Consider the following 19,725-nt stretch of genomic DNA (forward strand, 5'->3'; position numbering starts at 1 on the left):
AGTAAAAGACGATTACATGGCTTTAATATGACCTAATACTTGACACCCTAGGTATTACGCGAATACAACTGGTCTGCTTTGCAATTGAGTGGAAAGAGGAAAATGACGTTGAGTCATTATAATATTAGGGAGAAGGGGACTAGTGACCCAGAGAGGTACCGATAAAGCGCTGGGATTGCAGAGAGAAGCGAGAGATCAATGCCAGTTCAGTCAAAATGCAAGGTGGTATTTGATGTGGACTTTACAGCATTCCCTCCAGGAAGGAGAAGGAGCAGGAGGTGGAAACTGAGGGTTACACGCAGGAAACAGAACAGCTCGATTTGGCAGAGGTAAAAAGAAAAAAAGGCAATGCATTTGGAAAAGGAGGTTGGGGCCACTTCTGGGAGGATCCTGCAGGTCTAAGCTTGAAGTCCTTGGTATCTGGAGTGACAGTTTCTACCGTGGTCTCACTTGACCTTTCTGCAGTGGGTGGCACTGTTGTCCGCTCACCGCCCCCCTTTCTGTGCTCCCCTCCCTCGGCATCCACAGGGTCCTTCCCTTTCTAGCTCTCTGATGAGCTTTCCCAGCCCCCTTTAGACTTTTCTTCCTCCTTTCATCCTATATATGTCTCTCATTCCCCAAATTCTACCACGTTTCTTAAAAACCTCTTGTCCCAGAATTCTCCTCCACCCTTCTCATCCTACACAAGTGCAGTGTTTGAATGACCTTCATGTGCCTGGACTCCAAGCTGGATGCTGGATGCCGGATGCCAGCTGCTTTTCTTTCTCCTTCCCCCCACTGCCTTAAGAAGCCATCAGGTTCAGTTGAATCTCTCTCCCCGCCTCTCTCTAATTTTCACCCTCTCTAGGTGGTACCACCCGCCTGGGTACCCGAAGAGCTCTAATGTCGCTTCCTGCCTCTGGCGTCAGGACCCTCCAATCCGTTCTCCACGTGGCTTCCGGAGCATCATTCTAAAATCCTGGTCACGTGACTCCCCTGCCCAGGTGCCTGGGGACCTCAGAGTCATGTTCAGACTCTCCACTTAGCACATATAGCCCTTAGGATCCCACACTAGTTCACCCAACTCACGGTTTATACGGAACTGCAACGGTTAGTTTCCTGGTCTGTCCCCAGCGGGAGCTTTTCACTCGCACAGACGGGCATCTATTAGAAGGCCACCGGACTCCATGACACTCGTTTCCAAGTCTGTGTCCATTGGGAGCCTGTTAGCACCTCCCAGGGGAGGGCAGGAAACACTTCTTTTTCTGCTTTCTGTCTCACGCACTTAGCACGGCGCCTGGCACGTAATTAGCACTCAGCTGAATAAGTGAGTGGCTTAGTCAGCGTCGTGTGGTAGAAGGGCTCATTCATCTGTTCAATGAGTGGCTGAAGCAGCGATGGGAACGGGAGGCTGGGCTGAGACCTTGAGAGAAGAGAGAAATAGGTGCTCCTAGGAAGAGTCAGGAGTGCCGATGCAACCGACAGATGGTGTGTATTAACCTATGAAACTCGTGGGCTTGTCTGACTCGACCATCTGAGCTTTAAGTCCACCTAATGGCTCTGTTCCTCTGTCTCCTGCCTTGGTTCAGTCATTGGAGACCAGGTTACATGGTGCCTTCCACATGGCGGCAGAACACCACCCACCTCCCACCCCTTCCTAGTCACCTCATTTGTTCCTTGAAAGCAACACACCCTATCACTCACTAATCCTCCCAGGAATAGCTGTGTGCATTGAATTGAAACCAACAGGCAGTTATTCACAAATACCAGGACTGACTCCATCAGGGGGGGACTATCAAGGAATATGTGATCACTTTCAATCTGTTTCTAAAAAAGGCTTTATAATGGGTTTCAAGGTAGATATTTGATCTGGTCAGTTCTTCTCCCAAAGAGATACAGCTTGCTCAGAAAAGACAACGGATTTCCCAGGGATAACAGAGTAATTGGGAGAAGGGGAGGGGTTTACATTGTTATTAGATATCTTCTGAAATGCAGGTCTAAACTGTTCATAGGGATTGTCTGAGTGAAACCTTATTGTCCTAGTCTCCCCCAGACCAGCGCCCTGGATGCTTCATAGATAAAACTGTCTGAAAGATCAGGGGAGCTGGTAACAAAACTCCTTTGTATATAGTCATCGCTCATTAAATTTTGTCAGGAGTTAGTGGTATCATGAGAAGAGCAGAGAGATGGATTTTTGTCTGTGTGTGTAGGCAATTCTACCAGAAACTCTGTCATCCATCTCCTGGAATGCTCTCCACACAGCCACCTTAGGAAGCTCAATACTCATTCTAATCGTGCTAGAGCGGCTCCTCCCATGAAGCTCCCCTTTCAGAACTGGCTTCAGAACCAAATTAAAATCCACACATGTTCTGTTCCTTTAGAACAGGGGTCAGCAAACTTCTTCTGTAAAGGGGTCAGATAAATATTTTAGGTTTTGCGGCCACACCCTCTCTGTTGCAACAACTCAACTCTGGCATAACTGTAAAAGCAGCTACAGATGATACTCAACAAATGGGGGTGGCTGAGATCCAACAAAACGTTATTTCTCATGGACCCTGAAATTTGAAATTCGTGTAATTTTCACATGTCATGAAATTTCATCCTTCTTTTGATCTTTTGCAAACATTTTAAGATGTAAAAACACCTTTAAACTCGCAGGCCATACAAAACAGGCAGAGGGCTGGATTTGCAGCAGCAGCAGTTACAGACCACTGCTTCAGAGCAATGCTCACCAGCCTCACCCACAGGTACTGTGTCGGTTCTGAATGACACTGGACCATTTCAGAGATCAAATTCAACCCCAATAGGTGAAAAGGATGCTAGAGAGTCAATGAGGTAGTTCCTTTGAGCAGGACAGAACTCACTGAGACGAAGCAATAGGGATAAAACAAGAAGAGTAAAGGAGGAGGGGGCAGAGGAGGAGGGGGAGAATAAGGTGGGGGGAGGAGAAGGGGGAGGAGGAGGAGGGAGAAGTAGAGGAAAAAGGAAAGAAAGAAGAGGAGCAGGAAATGGAGGGAAAAAATGAAAGAAAGGAGGTGGAAGAGAAAGCACTTCTTAAGTGATGAGTATACATCCAACGTTCTTCTAAAGACTTTATGTGCTTTATTTTATTTAATACTCCCAAATCCTGTGAAGTAGGCATTACTCCCTTTTTTACAAACAGCCGTTCAGTGGCAGGACCGCAATTCAAAGTCAGATCTATGTCCCTCCACGACCCACTCTTTCCACTCCGCTGTGGTATCTAGACAATCAGATCTGTCAGTTTTATTACTTTTAGGCACAACTTATTTAGTGAGGTTCCAGTACACTGAGTTTTTAAATCTTCAGAAATCCTAAATAGGAAATTTTTGCAGCCACATAAAAGAGGTTTCTTTTATTCAAAATCTTTACTAAGTACATTTTTCTCACCTTAAGATGCATGTATTAGCAATGGTTACTCAATGGCACATGGAAAATGTACATCAGTGTAGTATTTTGAGAACCATAAGTAAACGAATAGAAATGTTTCTCTATATGCCAGTGAGTTTAGATTCAATAAGAAATGTTTAGTTTTGTCTCACTACCTGGACTCACACATTAATTGTATTCCCTTATCTTTGCTTAAGAGTATAATTTATTGGAGACATGAAGCCTTTATCCGGTTGGTGAGCCATTTAAATTACATTAGAACCTGTCCGCGCTGCTACCACCGCTTCTTAGGGTAAACCAGCCATTAGCTGGAGCTGGGGGGAGTTCTCCGTTACTCTTTCCAAGAACAGCTGGGAAAGTGTTTTCCTTCACCAGAAAGACACCACATCACTAATCACATGGGCCATCACTACTGACTGTGATGCAGGTGTAACTTGCCTTCTTTGGGAGGAGAAGGGTTATGATTCAGATCTTGGGTCTCTGTTATTGCTTGTAATGACTTTTCTCCATTTCTGTCTGGGGTGGGGGCATGATGGGAGGTGGTGCAGATAAGCCTGCTTGGAACGAAATGCAGCAGGACCCTGCAGGGCCTTCCTGGGAACAGACACCTCCACCTCCGTGTCCCCTGCCTTTTGTTTGTAGAAAAGCTTTAGCCTCCTAGGCCTTCCCTGAGTTCTAACGAGTAAATGTAATCAGAGAAGCGAGAGCATGCAGAAGCAAAGGAAAACAGTCAGGCAAGACCAATGAATAATAGTTTAGCCGTAAGACAAAGTCAAGGACCTTTATTTCCTCCTCAAGGGCCACAGATAATATCCTGAGGAGCTGTATCCTCGAGTTGTTTTGCAGATACTTAAAACCCCCCACCAAGTAGAAGAAGTTGACTACATGATGGCCATAAGCCTGTAGCCTCCCCAGACCAGCTGGAGCCTGAGGATTGATAACATTGACCCCTGTGAATTGCTCTGTTACCTCACCATCAACCAATCACAGAACAGTGCTTGAGCTGATCAGCCCCCCCCCATCCCCCCTGGCAACCCACACCCCTAACCTTTCCTTTTAAACCCCCCTCCCTAAAAGTCACTTGGGAGGTTTGGGGATTTTGAGCATAAGCTGCCCATTCTCCTTGCTTGGCTCCACATTGGGTGCCTTACAATAAACGCTGTATTTCCCTCACCACAAGCCAGGGTCAGGAAATTGGCTTTGCTGTGCGTCTGGTAAGTAAGTTTGTTTTGGTAACAGGAATAGCACATGTGGTGAATTGGGCTGGGACTTCCCTGTAACAAAAGTTATCTAGGACTCAGGGTGGTTACAGGACATAATCCTCTATTTGAAATAAAAATGCGGAATAACCACTGGAATAATTGGAATAGTACGATGAAAGAAATTTGGCTTTCCATTAAAAATCCTACATATACTGCCAACAGCATAAATAGAAAAAAGTATAGATTCTTTGCCTCTTGGTTGAGTTATATAGGTACTTGACATATGTTTGTAAGCTTTTAAAGTCTTTGTCTGACTTATCTTTGTTTCTCGTCTCAGGGCTAGCAGGGTCGGTCAGGGCTGAGCACACAGCAGGCACTCAAGAAACGACTGCTGAATTAATTCGAGTCAACAGCTAAGTCACAGAAGTTAAGGCTTCAGAGCCTTATCTGGGAGTTCCATACTAGCGGGGATTTTGACCCGCTGTAATAAAATTCTTCTAACTGAGTGGTTCTCAAAGTGTGGTATCCAGACCACCATCAGCTGGGAACTTGTTAGAAAAGCAAATTCTTGGGACCTACCCCCAGCTCCACTGAACCAGAAACTCTGAAGGTGGGATTAGAATCTGTATAGCAAGAAACTCTTGGTGATTCTGATACATACTGAAGTTTGAGAACCACTGTAATCTAAACTAAACGAAAAATGGTATTGTGGGGTCCCTACTTTCCTGAAGGAAGAGATCCATTTCCCACATATGGGGCAAACCTATGATGTTAAGAAACTTGGAAGGTTTAGATAACAAGTAGGGTAATACATTAATCTTGTCGAACTTTGAAGACTCCATTTCATGCCAAAGTCTCAAAGGTCAACATGCAAAGGTCATCTGAGCCACAAACCACCAGACGTCTCTGTTCCAAGGGAAAATACTACGACTTCATTTAACTCACTCTTTTTCAGGTTTCTGTCAGTGGAACACCATGCCTATCTGATCCAAAAGGTAAAAACCACCTCCCTGAAACATTGAAAAAGAAATCACTTATAACCTTACAAAGTCTAATCAGCAACCATCAGTGTAGGACAAAGAAGGGTCGACAGAGAACAACAGAGAACAAAGCAGGCATTTTGACTCTTTGTGATGACAACTGTCTAAACATTTCTGATGGATTTCATGGTGATGTTTTTCTGAATGGCATCTTCCAGAAGTTACACAATAAAGAATTAAAGTCAAAACTTGAAAAAGCTAATTAAAGAAAATGAACTGTAATCGTTTTGGGGACGCTGAATTGCATCAACATTATCCCTTTAGTCATTTCAGCACTGTGCACTATCATTATCTATTCTTCCAGGGTTCTGAAAAGGCTTTAGAATCTGCTGACTGTCACCCACTCGCTACGGATGCCACAAAGCTCTGCAACACCACTGGACCATGGCAAATGTAAAAAAGATAGTTAACTACCGCAAACAGCACTTCTGTTGCCAGATAAACAGTATTACAAAGCTGGACTTACAGTGCTCACATCTGGGTACTTTCCGAGAGCAATCTGTACATGAGCAAGAACAAAAACTCCTGGGCTTAGTCACATTTCCAATGGCTCCACAAAGAAAACTGGCAAATCCAGGATCTAGTCGCCTAGCTGTTGGCAGATGAAATACACAAGATCAAAAGAAAAGAGCTGTGTTTCTGGGCAACCCCTTCTTCCATATACCTCTAATCCAACACCAAATTAATTGGTATACATGAGTGTCTTGAATTAAACCTGCCATGGAAATATTTTATTATCTCCTACCTTTACTTTGCGTCAATGCTTCTTAATCTGACTCCCTTCTGAGTAATTAAAAATGCATTATCTCAAGGGAAAATAGAATTCGTTTCATTATACAATTTATTTTTTTTGTATTAGAATAGCCCGATAGCAAGCAAATGCTCAGAAGTCGTAAGTCTGATGATACATAATTCGAAAGCCAGAAATTAATACAAGTTAATGATTGGCATAGCAATGCAGAGAAAGATAAGTTGATTCCAAATAGTTTGTTATTTCTCAAATGTGTCTTTCTTGACAGTTAAACATGGGTCACAAGGACTGGCTGGTGGCAGTATCAACAGGGTTTTGGTTTAAAAAAATTTTTGTAAGACTTTACTTGTTTTTAGAGCACTTTTAGGTTCACGACAACATTGAAATGAAGGTACAGAGATTTCCCATGTACCCTCTGTCCCCACACATGTACAGCCTCCCCGATTATCAGCATCCCCCGCTAAGATGATACATTTGTTACCCTGATGTACCTGCATTGCCACATCACAGTCTCCCAAAGTCCATAGTTTATTTTAGGGTTCAACTCTTGGTGTTGTATATTATATAGGTTTGGATAAATGTACAATGACAGGTATCCATTATTATAATATACAGAGTATTTTCACTGCCCTCAAAATCCTCTGTGCTCTGTCTATTCATCTCTCCCCACCAAACCCAACCCCTGGCAACCACAGATCTTTTTACTTTCTCCGTAGTGCTGCCTTTTCCAGAATACTTGGAATCACAGTATGTAGCCTTTTCAGATTGGCTTCTTTCACTTAGTAATATGAGTTTAAGGTTTCTTCATATCCTTTCATGATTTAATAGCTCATTTCTTTTTAGCCTTGAATCATATTCCATTGACTGGATGTACCACAGTTTATTTATCCATTCACCTACTGAAGGACGTCGTGGTTGCTTCCAAGTTTTGGCAGTCATGAATAACGATTCTATAAACATCCGTGTGCAGGTTTTTGCATGGACATGTTTACAACCCCGTTGGATAAATACCAAGGAGCACGACTCTGGATCGTATGGTAAGAGTATGTTTAGTTTTGTAAGAAACCACCAAACTGTCTTCCAAAGTGGCTGTACCATTTTGGGTTCCCACCAGCAAAATAGAAGAGATTCTGTTGCTCCACAACCTCATTTGCGTTGGATGCTGTCAGTGTTCCAGAGTTTGGCCATTCTCATAGATATGTAGTGGTGTCTTATTGCTGTTGGTGGGTGTTTTTGCTTGTTTCTTTGTTTCCTTTTTCAACTGAGTTATAATTGACATACATTATATTAGTTTCAGGTGTACAACATAATGATTCGATATATGAATATATTACAAAATAAACACCACAATGAGTCTAGTTAACGTCCATGACCATATACAGTTCCAGAATTTTTTTCTTATAATGAAAATATTTAATATCTACTCTCAGCAATTTTCAGATATGCAAGACAGTATTATTAACTATAGTTGCCACATTGTACCTTACATTCCCATGACTTATTTATTTTTAGCTGGAATTTTGTACCTCTGATTCCCTTTACCTATTTCACTCACCCTCTACCCCTACCTCTGGCAACCACCAATCTGTTCTCTGTAACCATGCGCTTTTAAAATTTCATTTATTTATTTAAGATTTTACACGTGAGATCATACAGTATTTGTCTTTCTCTGTCTGACTTATGTCACTTAATATAACAGAGTCAGGGTCTGTCCATGTTGTTGCAAATGGCAAAATTTCATTCTTTTTTATGGCCGAGTAATATTCCAGTGTGTGTGTGTGTGTGTGTGTGTGTGTGTGTCTGTGTGTGTATTTTCTTTATCCATTCATCCACTGAAGGACACATAGGTGGTTCCCATATCTTTGCTATTGTACATAATGCTTCAATGAACTGGGGGGCACAGATATGTTTTTGTCTTCGTGTTTTCTTTTTCTTCAGATGAATAACCAGAACTGAAATTGCTGGACTGTATGGTAGTTCTATTTGTAATTTTTTGAGGAACTCCCATACTGTTTTCCAGTGGCTGCACCAATTTACAGTCTCACCAATAGTGCAAGGGCTCCCCTCTCTCCACATCCCTGCCAACACTTGTTATTTCTTGTCCTTTACATAACAGCCATTCTGACAGGTGTGAGTTGATATCTCCTGATTTTGATTTGCATTTCCCTGACGATGAGTGATGTTGAGCATCTTTTTATGTACTTGTTTGGCTATCTGAATGTCTTCTGTGGAAAAATGTCTATTGAGATCCTCTGCCTGTTTTTCAATTGAATTGTTTGGGTTTTTTGCTATTCAGTTGTACAAGTTCTTTATGTATTTTGGATATTAACTCCCGATAAGACATATGATTTGCAAATATTTTCTTGCATTCAGTAGGTTGACTTTTCATTTTGTTGATGCTTTGTTTTGCTGTTCAGAAGTTTTTTAGTTTGATGTATTCCCACTTGTTTACTTTTGCTTTTGTTTCCTTTGCTTTTGGTTTCAAATCCAAAAAACCACTGCTGAGACCAATGTCAAAGAGCTTACCACCTATATTTTCTTCTACAAGTTTCATGGTTTCAGGTCATATTCAAGTATTTAATCCACTTTGGGTTAATTTTTGTGCATGGTATAAGATAGTGGTCCAGTTTCATTTGTTTGCATGTGGCTGTCCAGTTTTCCCAACACCATTTATTGAAGAAACTGTCCTTTCCCCTTTGTGTATTCTTGGTCCCTCTGTTGTAAATTAATTGGCCATACGTATATGGGTTTATTTCTGGGCTTTCTATTCTGTTCCATTGACCTATATGTCTGTTTTTATGCCAATACCATATACTGTTTGATTCCTATAGCTTTGTAATATAGTTTGAAATCAGGGAGCATGATGCCTCCAGCTTTGTTCTTCTTTCTCAAGATAGCTTTGGCTATTTGGGATCTTTTGTGGTTCCATAAAATCATTTTGTTTTAATTTGCATTTTCCTGATGACAAGATATGAGGCATCTTTTCATATGTTTATTTGCCATCTGTATATCTTCTTTGGTGTATCACCAGTTTTTAAATATATTTGTTATACATGTATCTATTTATTGCATGTAAATGAGGAGAATGATCAATGTTTCTTTTCACCTTGCATGAAACAAATGCATCATCACACATTCTTAAGAGGAAAGGAGGGGAGGGGAGGAAATGAAGAGACACAACTTTATCAACCCATAAGAGAAGCTGAAACCTGATTATAATCTTTAAAACATTTTTTTAAAAGTATCTGAACTGTAAATAGCTGTAATTTTTCTGAACGATCGATGTGGTCCTGTAAAAAGAAGCCTTGATTGGAATCAGGACGTCTTTGTTCTGAACTAATGGTCTCAAACTAAAATGCTTAATGGGGAGAAGTAGTTAAGGAATGAAACCACCCAGTGGAAGAATAGAGACTCAGGCCCTGCTTTCTGGGAAGCAGAAGGCCTACTGCTAACAACTCCAGCACACTGTTGTCAGGGAAATACACACCCATGTTATAAGACCACCTGATTTTTTTTTTTAAAGGCAGAAATACAAATTTTTATATAAAATCAACTGTTTTAAAAGTGGTAGCAACTAATTGAAAAGTGCTGTGTGGTTAGCAGTCTGGGGCTGGTGTCCAAGGCCAGATGCTGTCTAGACCTTGGGCTGCTGCTAAGTAGCTATGGGTCTCCTTGGGACTGGTTCCTTACCTGAAAAACACACGTCCAAGTTTCTCTTGTCACCAGGTGTCTATTCTGGTACTTTTATGTAATAAATTTCTTTACTTGTGAAGAAACTGTATCGAAAGTTTAATTCTAAGTTAGAGTACTGAAATAATATCAACATCAGAAAAGACGATCTCAAAACACTGATGCACAATCTGAGTCTTGGAGAACTGACTGCTAATTCAGGAGTGTGATCTCTCTACAGAAATTTGTGTTGTTAAATATGCCACATTTACTTAAGTGAACAATTACCAAGCAGTTAGGGACATGAAGGAAGTTTCCATTTTTGAGAGACAGTGCCTCCTAGTGGTCGAGAAAACACACTGGAACCAGCCTGGTCTGGGTTCAAAGCAGGTTCCCCGCTTCCTAACTGTGACTTACACAAGGTACTTCAGGTCTGTGTGCTTCGACTTCCTCATCTGTAAAAATAGGGAATCACAGTTCCTACTTCATAGGGTTATTAGGAAGGTTAAGCATAGTACTTAGAACAGTGTTTGACACAGAGAAAGCATCAAGAAAGAATTAGCCGTTGTTACTATTACTGGTGTAAAACATATTCACAGCTAAATCCACTAAAATCTCCTACACTGGTTGAACTAGCATTTTACTCTAAAATATCCTAAAGAAATTAAACCCAATCTTCATCCTATCAAGGCCAAAATCAATGGACTGCCTAAACGACTCCACTGGCAACTTGTAAATGAAGCCCTAACATGCCACAATTCACAGAAATCTAACAGAGGTCAGCATAGGCACTGCGGGTTAATGCAGTGGAACAGGGGCCGCTCAAAATCAAAGGATGTAAATGACTCATCCTCGGTTTCCACCCCCTTGTGATTAATTACAGCCTTACTGTCTCCACCCGCCAGCTGTATCCTAGCTCACAGGTCTGACCTCAACCGAGGACTACAACAGGCTAATGAAAACTGTGCTTCTAATTGTCCAGCGGGTGATCCTGGCTTGGCTAAGAAAGGCTCTTTTCACTCCCCTCCTTTCTGATTAACTAGATGGCTTTATAAATCCCCTTAATAAGTTCATTTGTGTAACCCAAGGCTTGCTGCCCTTCCTTCCTGCTGCTAAGAGGGCTCAGCTGCTTATCTTTGGATGTGACCCATCAAAAGAGAATTGTTAAAATTTTTTTTTAATCTGCTAAATTCACAAGTACCGCTGGTCTCACAGCTCCCCCAATTTAGTAATTTTTCGGTATCGTAAAGGAAGTCTAAGTGCGTGCAGCAAATCGCGAGACTGGCAGAAGTCTTTTCTAGTTTATTGAAAAGCCCTTTTTTTTTTTACATCTTTATTGGAGTATAATTGCTTTACAATGGTGTGTTAGTTTCTGCATTATAACAAAGTGAATCAGCTATACATACACATACATCCCCATATCCCCTCCCTTTTGAGTCTCCCTCCCTCCCGCCCTCCCTATCCCACCCCTCTAGGTGGTCACAAAGCACCGAGCTGATCTCCCTGTGCTATGCAGCTGCTTCCCACTAGCTATCTGTTTTACATTTGGTAGTGTATATAGGTTACTACCACTCTCTCACTTCATCCCAGCTTACCCTTCCCCCACCCCGTGTCCTCAAGTCCATTCTCTACGTCTGCATCTTTATTCCTGTCTTGCCCCTAGGTTCTTCAGAACCATTTTTTTTTTTTTAAGATTCTATATACATGTGTTAGCATATGGTATTTGTTTTTCTCTTTCTGACTTACTTCACTCTGTAGGACAGACTCTAGGTCCATCCACCTCACTACAAATAACTTAATTTCATTTCTTTTTATGGCTGAGTAATATTCCATTGTATATATGTGCCACATCTTCTTTATCCATTCATCCAATGATGGACACTTAGATTGCTTCCATGTCCTGGCTATTGTAAATAGAGCTGCAGTGAATATTGTGGTACATGACTCTTTTTGAATTATGGTTTTCTCGGGGTATATGCTCAGTAGTGGGATTGCTGGGTCATATGGTAGTTCTATTTTTAGTTTTTTAAGGAACCTCCATACTGTTCTCCATAGTGGCTGTATCAATTTACATTCCCACCAACAGTGCAAGAGGGTTCCCTTTTCTCCACACCCTCTCCACCATTTATTGTTTCTGGATTTTTGATGATGGTCATTCTGACTGGTGTGAGGTGATACCTCACTGTAGTTTTGATTTGCATTTTTCTAATGATTAGTGATGTTGAGCATCCTTTCATGTGTTTGCTGGCAATCTGCATATCTTCTTTGGAGAAATGTCTATTTAGGTCTTCTGCCCATTTTTGGATTGGGTTGAAAAAGCCCTTTTTAAAAAAAATTTTTTTAGTTTATTTTTGGCTGTGTTGGGTCTTTGTTGCTGCTCGTGGGCTTTCTCTAGTTGTGGTGAGCGGGGGCTACTCTTCGTTGAGGTGCTTGGGCTTCTCATTGCTGTGGCTTCTCTTCTTGTGGAGCATGGGCTCTAGGCATGCGGGATTCAGTAGTTGCAGCATGTGGGCTCATTAGTTGCGGCACATGGGCCCTAGAGCATGCGGGCTTCAGCAGTTGTGGCCCACAGGCTCGGCAGCTGTGGCTCACGGACTGTAGAGCGCAGGATCAGTAGTTGTGGTGCACGGGCTTAGGTGCTCCGCAGCATGTGGGATCTTCCCAGACCAGGGATTGAACCGTTGTCACCTGCATTGGCAGGCGGATTCTTAACCACTGTGCCATCAGGGAAGTCCATGTGGAAAAGCCCTTATGATTGTCTTATCAGCAGTGAATTTGGTCATTGCTAACAGGTCCAGTAACTAATATTCACATAGGTCTTTATCGTTTCTAAATGCTTTCCATATGCATTATCTCATTTAGTCCTCCCAAGCACTCTGTGAGGTAGTACTATTAGTATTCTCATTTTACAAGCGAGAAAGCTGAGGCTCAGAGAGGTTAAGTAGCTTGCACTAGATCACGTGACCATCGAGTGTTAGATATGGGCTTGATTTCAGATCTTCGGATATGAAATCGAGTACTCTTTCCATTATGACATGTGTGCCAATCATCGATTGGTTGCCTTTCAGCCCCACACCTGTCCCACGACACTTCATCCTACTGGGGCTAGGAGTTTACAAACAGTATTTCCACGCTCCTTGACCAACTGTCTCTCCATTTGGTCTTGCTTATCGGAGGTCCTGGGGGGCAATACCAAAGCATGATAAAGACAGAAGATTATTTCTTCTGGTTCCAAATGAGGCAGTTGATGGCAGCTGCTGTAGTAGCAGTAGGGCTGCTCTGATTCTGGACTGCAGCAGGCCAGAAACGCCCAGCACTTTTTTACTGGTTCCAACCCTGTTAGAGACAATACCCATTTAGCAGAACCAGAATCAAATGTAAGCGTCTCCAACCCACTTGCAGCAGCTAGAGCGGGTTCATGGGCTCCAGCCCAGGCATGGTAGCTGCTTCTGATCTAGGCATCACCTCTTCTTCCTTTCTGCTCCTCCAACACCCCTCCCTCTTTTTTTGGAGCTCCAGCCTTTCCAACACATTCCCGTGTTTAAAATACCTAAAGTGGCTTCCATATTCCCCTGTACTTTGCTTTATACAAATATACCTGCTAAGTGGCAACGCTTCGGGACATGATCGCCATCCTGCAGAAATCTATAATCTCTCTGAGTAACAGAACATTTCAACGAAGTAAACAGGACCAAATATATATATTCAAGGGCTCACAATAAATGGCATGCGGACCATCTGTGTGATGGGAAAGCACCTGGGTACTTCGTCACAAACTTGACTTGCCGGGGTAAGGCCTGGGATGTGTACTTGGGTACTTCCTTCAGCATGCAGTCAGGTCTGCTCTCAGCCAGTCGAGAAGCAGCCCCATGTCCAGCCCACCCTTCTGCTCTTCTGAATCACTTCCCCTTTTCTGGACTTCCTGCCCCGAAGCCATCTCTGGTGCCAAGTGGTCTGCCCCATTCTTGTTCAGTTTCCTGTTCATTAACTTCTGGCTCACTACAACATTAGCATCCCTGAAATCCACATCTGCACCATCACACAGAAGAATCGTCTTGTCTAGAGCAAACCAGGGCCACAGTCACTACCCATACAGAATTTGGGAAAGAAGGAGCCATTACAACAGAGGTTGAGAGGGAGAAGAGTGATTAAATGATTGCTAGGCACTCACATTTTTCACCCCTTTTTTTTTTTTAACATCTTTATTGGAGTATAATTGCTTTAGAGTGGTGTGTTAGTTTCTGCTGTATAACAAAGTGAATCAGCTATACATACACATATATCCCCTCCCTCTTACCTCTCCCTCTCACCCTCCCTATCCCACACTTCTAGGTCTTAAATCTACTAATTTCGCTTTTCTCTCCCCAAACATTGAAGAATTCGATATCATTTGGGACTGAGGTGTTTTTTTTTTTTCAATTGAAGTAGAGTTAATTTACGATGTTGTGTTATTTTCCAGTATACTGCAAAGTGATTCAGTTATATATATATATTTTTTTCAGATTCTTTTCCATTTATAGGTAATTATAAAATACTGAGTATAGTTCCCTGTGCTATACTATATATAGCGCACACGCACACACACACATATATATATGTAGGTCCCTGTTGTTTACCTATTTTATATATAGTAGTGTGTATAGGTTGATCCCAAACTCGTAATTTGGGATTGAGTTTTGTTTATTTTTAAAACAACAACTACTCTCTGCTGAGGGCTTATTCTGAACCTGGTACTTCTTTCCTAAACCGTGGGATGTCTTCCCACTTTGCAGATGAGTAAAGTAAGGCCCATAGCGGTTAAGTTGCTTCTCCGTTGTCCTTACTTGATACTGACACAGCCAGGACTCACAGTGTCTGATTAGGCTGTCTGACTTCTGAGTCTGTGCACTTGAAATCAACCCTAAACTGCCCATTTCCATGGATGGAGAAGAGCTCGTGACAACCACCCAAGTGCCACTGTGGTCGTGTCCTGCGCCAGGGGAGAGCATCACGGGACAGAGCCTCTTCAGGGCACTGAGGAGAGGCTCACGGGAGGGGATCTGGAGCAGCTTAGCTCTTCTCTCCTTATGTCCTGCGATTCTGCACATCACTCTGTTTGAACAGGGCTCCACTGAACCCGCTGAAGGAAAGCATGGAGCTAGTGCAGCCTTCCTGGAGGTGGTTTGCAAGAAGCAACAGTTACTTCTGTTTCACAGAGTTATTGGTGGAAATTAGCAGTTCTGCCTGATAGTCTCTGACACACTTCAAGATCTTAGAGAGGATGGAAAAAACAAGACGACTACTCAGGGGTGAACCATGGGTTTTCAAGCAACTGGCATCCTTTTATCCCTGTAACCAATGGATAAGGCTGGGCCTCTGTACAATCTTAGAGCTGTGAAAGCTTCTCTCTTGTACCTTCCAGTTATGTACCTTTTCTTACAAAGGTGCTCACCTTACTCTCTCCTTTCAGGTATTCAGTATCCTGATATCTTTCCCAAGAAAGAGCTAAAACGTGGAACCACTAAAGTATTGCATACAGATGAGACCTCAGAGGTTTCATTTTGGCAGGGATCAAAGCTTAAAGTCCCCGGCTTATGGGAGAGTATATAGGTGACTCAGGACACTAATCCTGTGTCTGATATGTGACTGAAGCAGTAGCAGCTCAAAAAATATAGCGGTGAATTAAGGAAACCAAACTCTAGTGGGAGAAGTTTAGGTATTAGCCAGTAGGCTGGGAAACGCTTTTAAGAGAGAGGAGGATTATGGGAGACTCCGAGCATCCTGAAATCACTCCATCAATGCAGCATCCAGGGCACGCCTGGGAGGTGATGAAGGTTTTTTTATTGCATTGATAGGAAACACCGTGACTTCGATGTTTGTACCACAAATCACAGAAACAGCGATTGGGAGACCATTAGGAACACGGTTCTGATTCTTATGGTGGTTTTACAACTAGCAAATTAAATGAATTATTGAAAAAACAAACACTAAAAAGTAAATAATGATAATCCCTCTCCCCGAGTAATCTGTTTTCCTCTACCATTAGAGAAACTGCTGTGACTTTGGCACAGTTCTTAATGTTATTTATGTCTCAAGCAATGCGTTATTTTAATCCAAAAGAGAACACTAGGCAAAAAAAAAAAAATCACATTTATTTGAGGACAAGGGTCTTTACTTAAAAGATATGTGGCTGGGCCAGTGAAGGGCCTCCTCTGTGTCTCTGCCAGGCATTAGTCACAAGCCAAATGCCCAATCAGTTTTTGTAAACTTATGATTCGCTTTCATCCCAACAAAGCTCGTGTTTGTCACTAGGATACTTGCTTCTTCGGCTACTGGCTAAAGGATCAGTGGCATACTTCAAAGATTTGGGGAACAGTTTCTATTCTTCGCGAAGAACATTTGTTCTCTCAAAAACAAATGCCAGATTTGTTCATGTGCTCCAAATAAATGAGAGGAACATTTCTTTTGATTGTTTCCCAACTCCACCTCCGCGTTTAACAATGGAAAGCCACAATACCCTCTCCTCTTGCGAGCAGAATTTGTGAGCGAGCCGAGTGCTAAACCGTGACATTGTGGAACCTTGGGAAATCAGAGTGTGAGAGAAAAATGAGGTGGAATTTCTTTAGCTAATGACATTATCTGACAAAGGGCTGGAACTTTAAACTGTCATAAGACTGCATTCATTAATTCATTCACTGAGCAAATTAAGCACCTGCTACATGCCAGGCAGTATTCTTGGTGCTGGGGTATATTAATGAACCCAGCAGACAAAAGTTTTTGCTCTCACGGACCTTATGTTCTAGTGAAGGGAGACAGATAATAACAAAATAAACAGTAAATTATATAGTTTATAAGGTAAGTACTATGGAGGAAAAAAATAAAACTAGAGAGGGAGATAGGGGTTCTCAGGTATGTGTGTGTGTGTGTGTGTGCATATGTGTATGCATGTGTGTGCATGTGTGCATGTGTGTGTGTGTGCATACACACAGGTACACTTGCTTACCACAAGATCAGGTAATGGCTCTCCAGAAAGTTATATTTAAGCAAAGACCTGAAGGACAGAGAGCAAGCTATGGGCACATATGCAGGAAGAGTGTTCTAGACAGAGGGAACTCCTGTGCAAAGGCCCTGAGGTGGCCTTTGTTCAAGGTTGGCTTGTTGAAGCAACAGCAAAGGGGCCAATGTACAGAGAGCAGAGTCGGGGGAGAGGAATAAAAGTGAAGTCAGGGTAGGAGTTTGGGCTTTGCACAAACTTAATTAGGATAAAAAAACCTAAGTATTCTCTAGAACAAAACATTTGACAATGAGATAATTTTAAAAACTAAATACAAATTTAAATAAAATGCAGGTTGTAAAGCCATACTTTATTACTTTTTAAAAAATCTTTTTCTTTTTTGATTGAAGTGTAGTTGATTTTCAATGTTGTGTTAGTTGCAGGTATACAAAGTGATTCAGTTATACATATATATATTCTTTTTCATATTCTTTCCCCTTATAGGTTATTACAAAGTATTGAGTATAGTTCCCTGTGCTATACAGTAGGTCCTTGATGATTATCTATTTTACATACAGTAGTGTGTATATGTTAATCAGACTCACCATACTTTATTACTAATGGTCATATTTAAACAAAAAAGTATGTATTTATCATGATCATTCTCTAAAAGGCACCACTGAAATAACTATAATCTAAGTGGGTGGGAGATTTATGAGTAGATAGTTTTACTGTGTGTTGTTTTCAGAATTTGTGGGGCAGGGCTCTTCTGGCCAAAAAGGATAAACCCTCTGCCTGGAATTTTACTACTTGAATCTAATGATAAGATTTATTTGTTCCTTCTTCTATATCTTCAAGCTATTTTCCAGATCCTTCTATTAAAACACAAACACTGGGTTAGGATGGGAAGGGGGCAGGGAAAAGAGTTGGAAATCACATCTAAAGCACTGGCCAGGTCATTTCGGAGAAGTGGTAGAACTGGGTACCTTCAAAATCCTGTGTGGATAAGACACGGCTTGGGTTCCTGTGGAAGAGCTCTGGGAGGGAAGAGGCTGGATGGGGAGTGGTGACAAGGTACAAAGAACAAGTGTTAATTATGACTATTTTTATTCATGTGGACAAATGTCATAGCTGTGAGCAAACCACACTGACACTAAAATTCCAAGAACTTCTTTTTCAGATAGAATCAGCCTCACAAGAGATAAGAATGGCCAAAACTACTGGAGTACTACCTTGAAGCAGGCAAGCATCCCTACCCATATTATATTGTTTGGCCTAGAATTTTCTTCTTTCTGTAGCACCCACGTACTCTATACAACATGCATGAACACGGGAGGGATATTTAGCACCACAGGTGCAGTGTAACAACCTTGACAGCCTTTAGATTTATTATTTGACAGAATGGGCAGAAGAGTAATAGCTTTGACTTCCCTATGAGGCCTTATTTGTCATGAACACACAGCACAGTGGCCAGAACTCCCAAGGCCAAGGGCGTCCCTTATGAACTCATCAAGCACTCTGGTGGGCCCCTCCCTTGCCCAAGCAGACGTGTGGTGGTGAAGCACACAGGCTCTGCAATTAGACTCACTTGGGTTTTGAACCCGTGTTCTACCATTTACTAGCTGTGTGTCCATGGGCAACGTATTTAACTTTGTACCTCAGTTTTTTTCATCTATAAAATGAGGATAATAACAGGTTACTGTGAGGATAACATGAGCTAAAACATGTAAAGTGCTTAGAGCGTGTCTAGCACTGAATAAGCTTCCTAAATGGTGACTATTATTAATAGTAGGACATAATGGTTTTTAGAATAGGTATCACTGGGAATATTCAATTCCACTATTAAGTTATTACTGCCTACATACAAATTTAATCCTTCTCAAAACTTCTGTTGGCTTTTTTATAAGCATGAACAGAAAGAAAAGAAAGAAAGAAAGAAAGAAAGAAAGAAAGAAAGAAAGAAAGAAAGAAAGAAAGAAAGAAAGAAAGAAAGAAAAGAAAGAAACAAAGAAAGAAGGAAGGAAGGAAAGAAAGAAAAAAGAAAAAGAAAGGAAGAAAGAAAGAAAGGAAGAAAGAAAAGAAAGAAAGAAAGAAAGAAAGAAAGAAGGAAGGAAGGAAAGAAAGAAAGAAAGAAAAAAGAAAAAGAAAAGAAAGAAAGAAAGAAAGAAAGAAAGAAAGAAAGGAAGGAAGAAAAGGAAGGGAGGGAGGGAGGGAAGGAAGAAAGAAAGAAAGTTGATATAAAAAATATATACAATGGAATATTATTCAGCCATAAAAAGAAATGAAACTGAGTTATTTGTAATGAGGTGAATAGACCTGGAGTCTGTCATACAGAGTGAAGTAAGTCAGAAGGAGAAAAACAAATACCGTATGCTAATACATATATATGGAATCTAAGAAAAAAACATGTCATGAAGAGATTAGTGATAGGACGGGAATAAAACACAGACCTACTAGAGCATGGACTTGAGGATATGGGGAGGGGGAAGGGTAAGCTGTGACGAAGTGAGAGAGTGGCAGGGACATATATACACTGTCAAATGTAAATTAGATAGCTAGTGGGAAGCTGCCGCATAGCACAGGGAGATCAGCTTGGTGCTTTGTGACCACCTAGAGGGGTGGGATTAGGAGGGTGGGAGGGAGGGTGATGCAAGAGGGAAGAGATATGGGAACATATGTCTATGTATAACTGATTCACTTTGT

The 19,725-nt window shown here is 41.6% G+C and overlaps 1 protein-coding gene across 23 annotated transcripts in view; it reads right to left on the reverse strand.

Annotated features, from left to right (window-relative positions):
- The window catches only part of NRCAM (neuronal cell adhesion molecule), a 314,557-nt gene that overhangs the window by 127,755 nt on the left and 167,077 nt on the right, over nucleotides 1-19,725 (reverse strand). For 2 of the 23 annotated variants that reach the window (XM_067042859.1, XM_067042858.1), the window contains one exon: nucleotides 1,069-1,402. The exons of 19 other annotated variants lie outside the window; for them this stretch is intronic. The gene's annotated coding sequence lies outside the window, so the exon portion shown is untranslated. Of the gene's footprint in view, nucleotides 1-1,068; nucleotides 1,403-19,725 lie in introns of those variants that run through there. 2 more of the 23 variants (XM_067042846.1, XM_067042850.1) reach the window with 2 other exon arrangements.

This window comes from Kogia breviceps, chromosome 9 (genome assembly GCF_026419965.1).
Source record: "Kogia breviceps isolate mKogBre1 chromosome 9, mKogBre1 haplotype 1, whole genome shotgun sequence".
Taxonomy (NCBI): Eukaryota; Metazoa; Chordata; class Mammalia; order Artiodactyla; family Physeteridae; genus Kogia; species Kogia breviceps.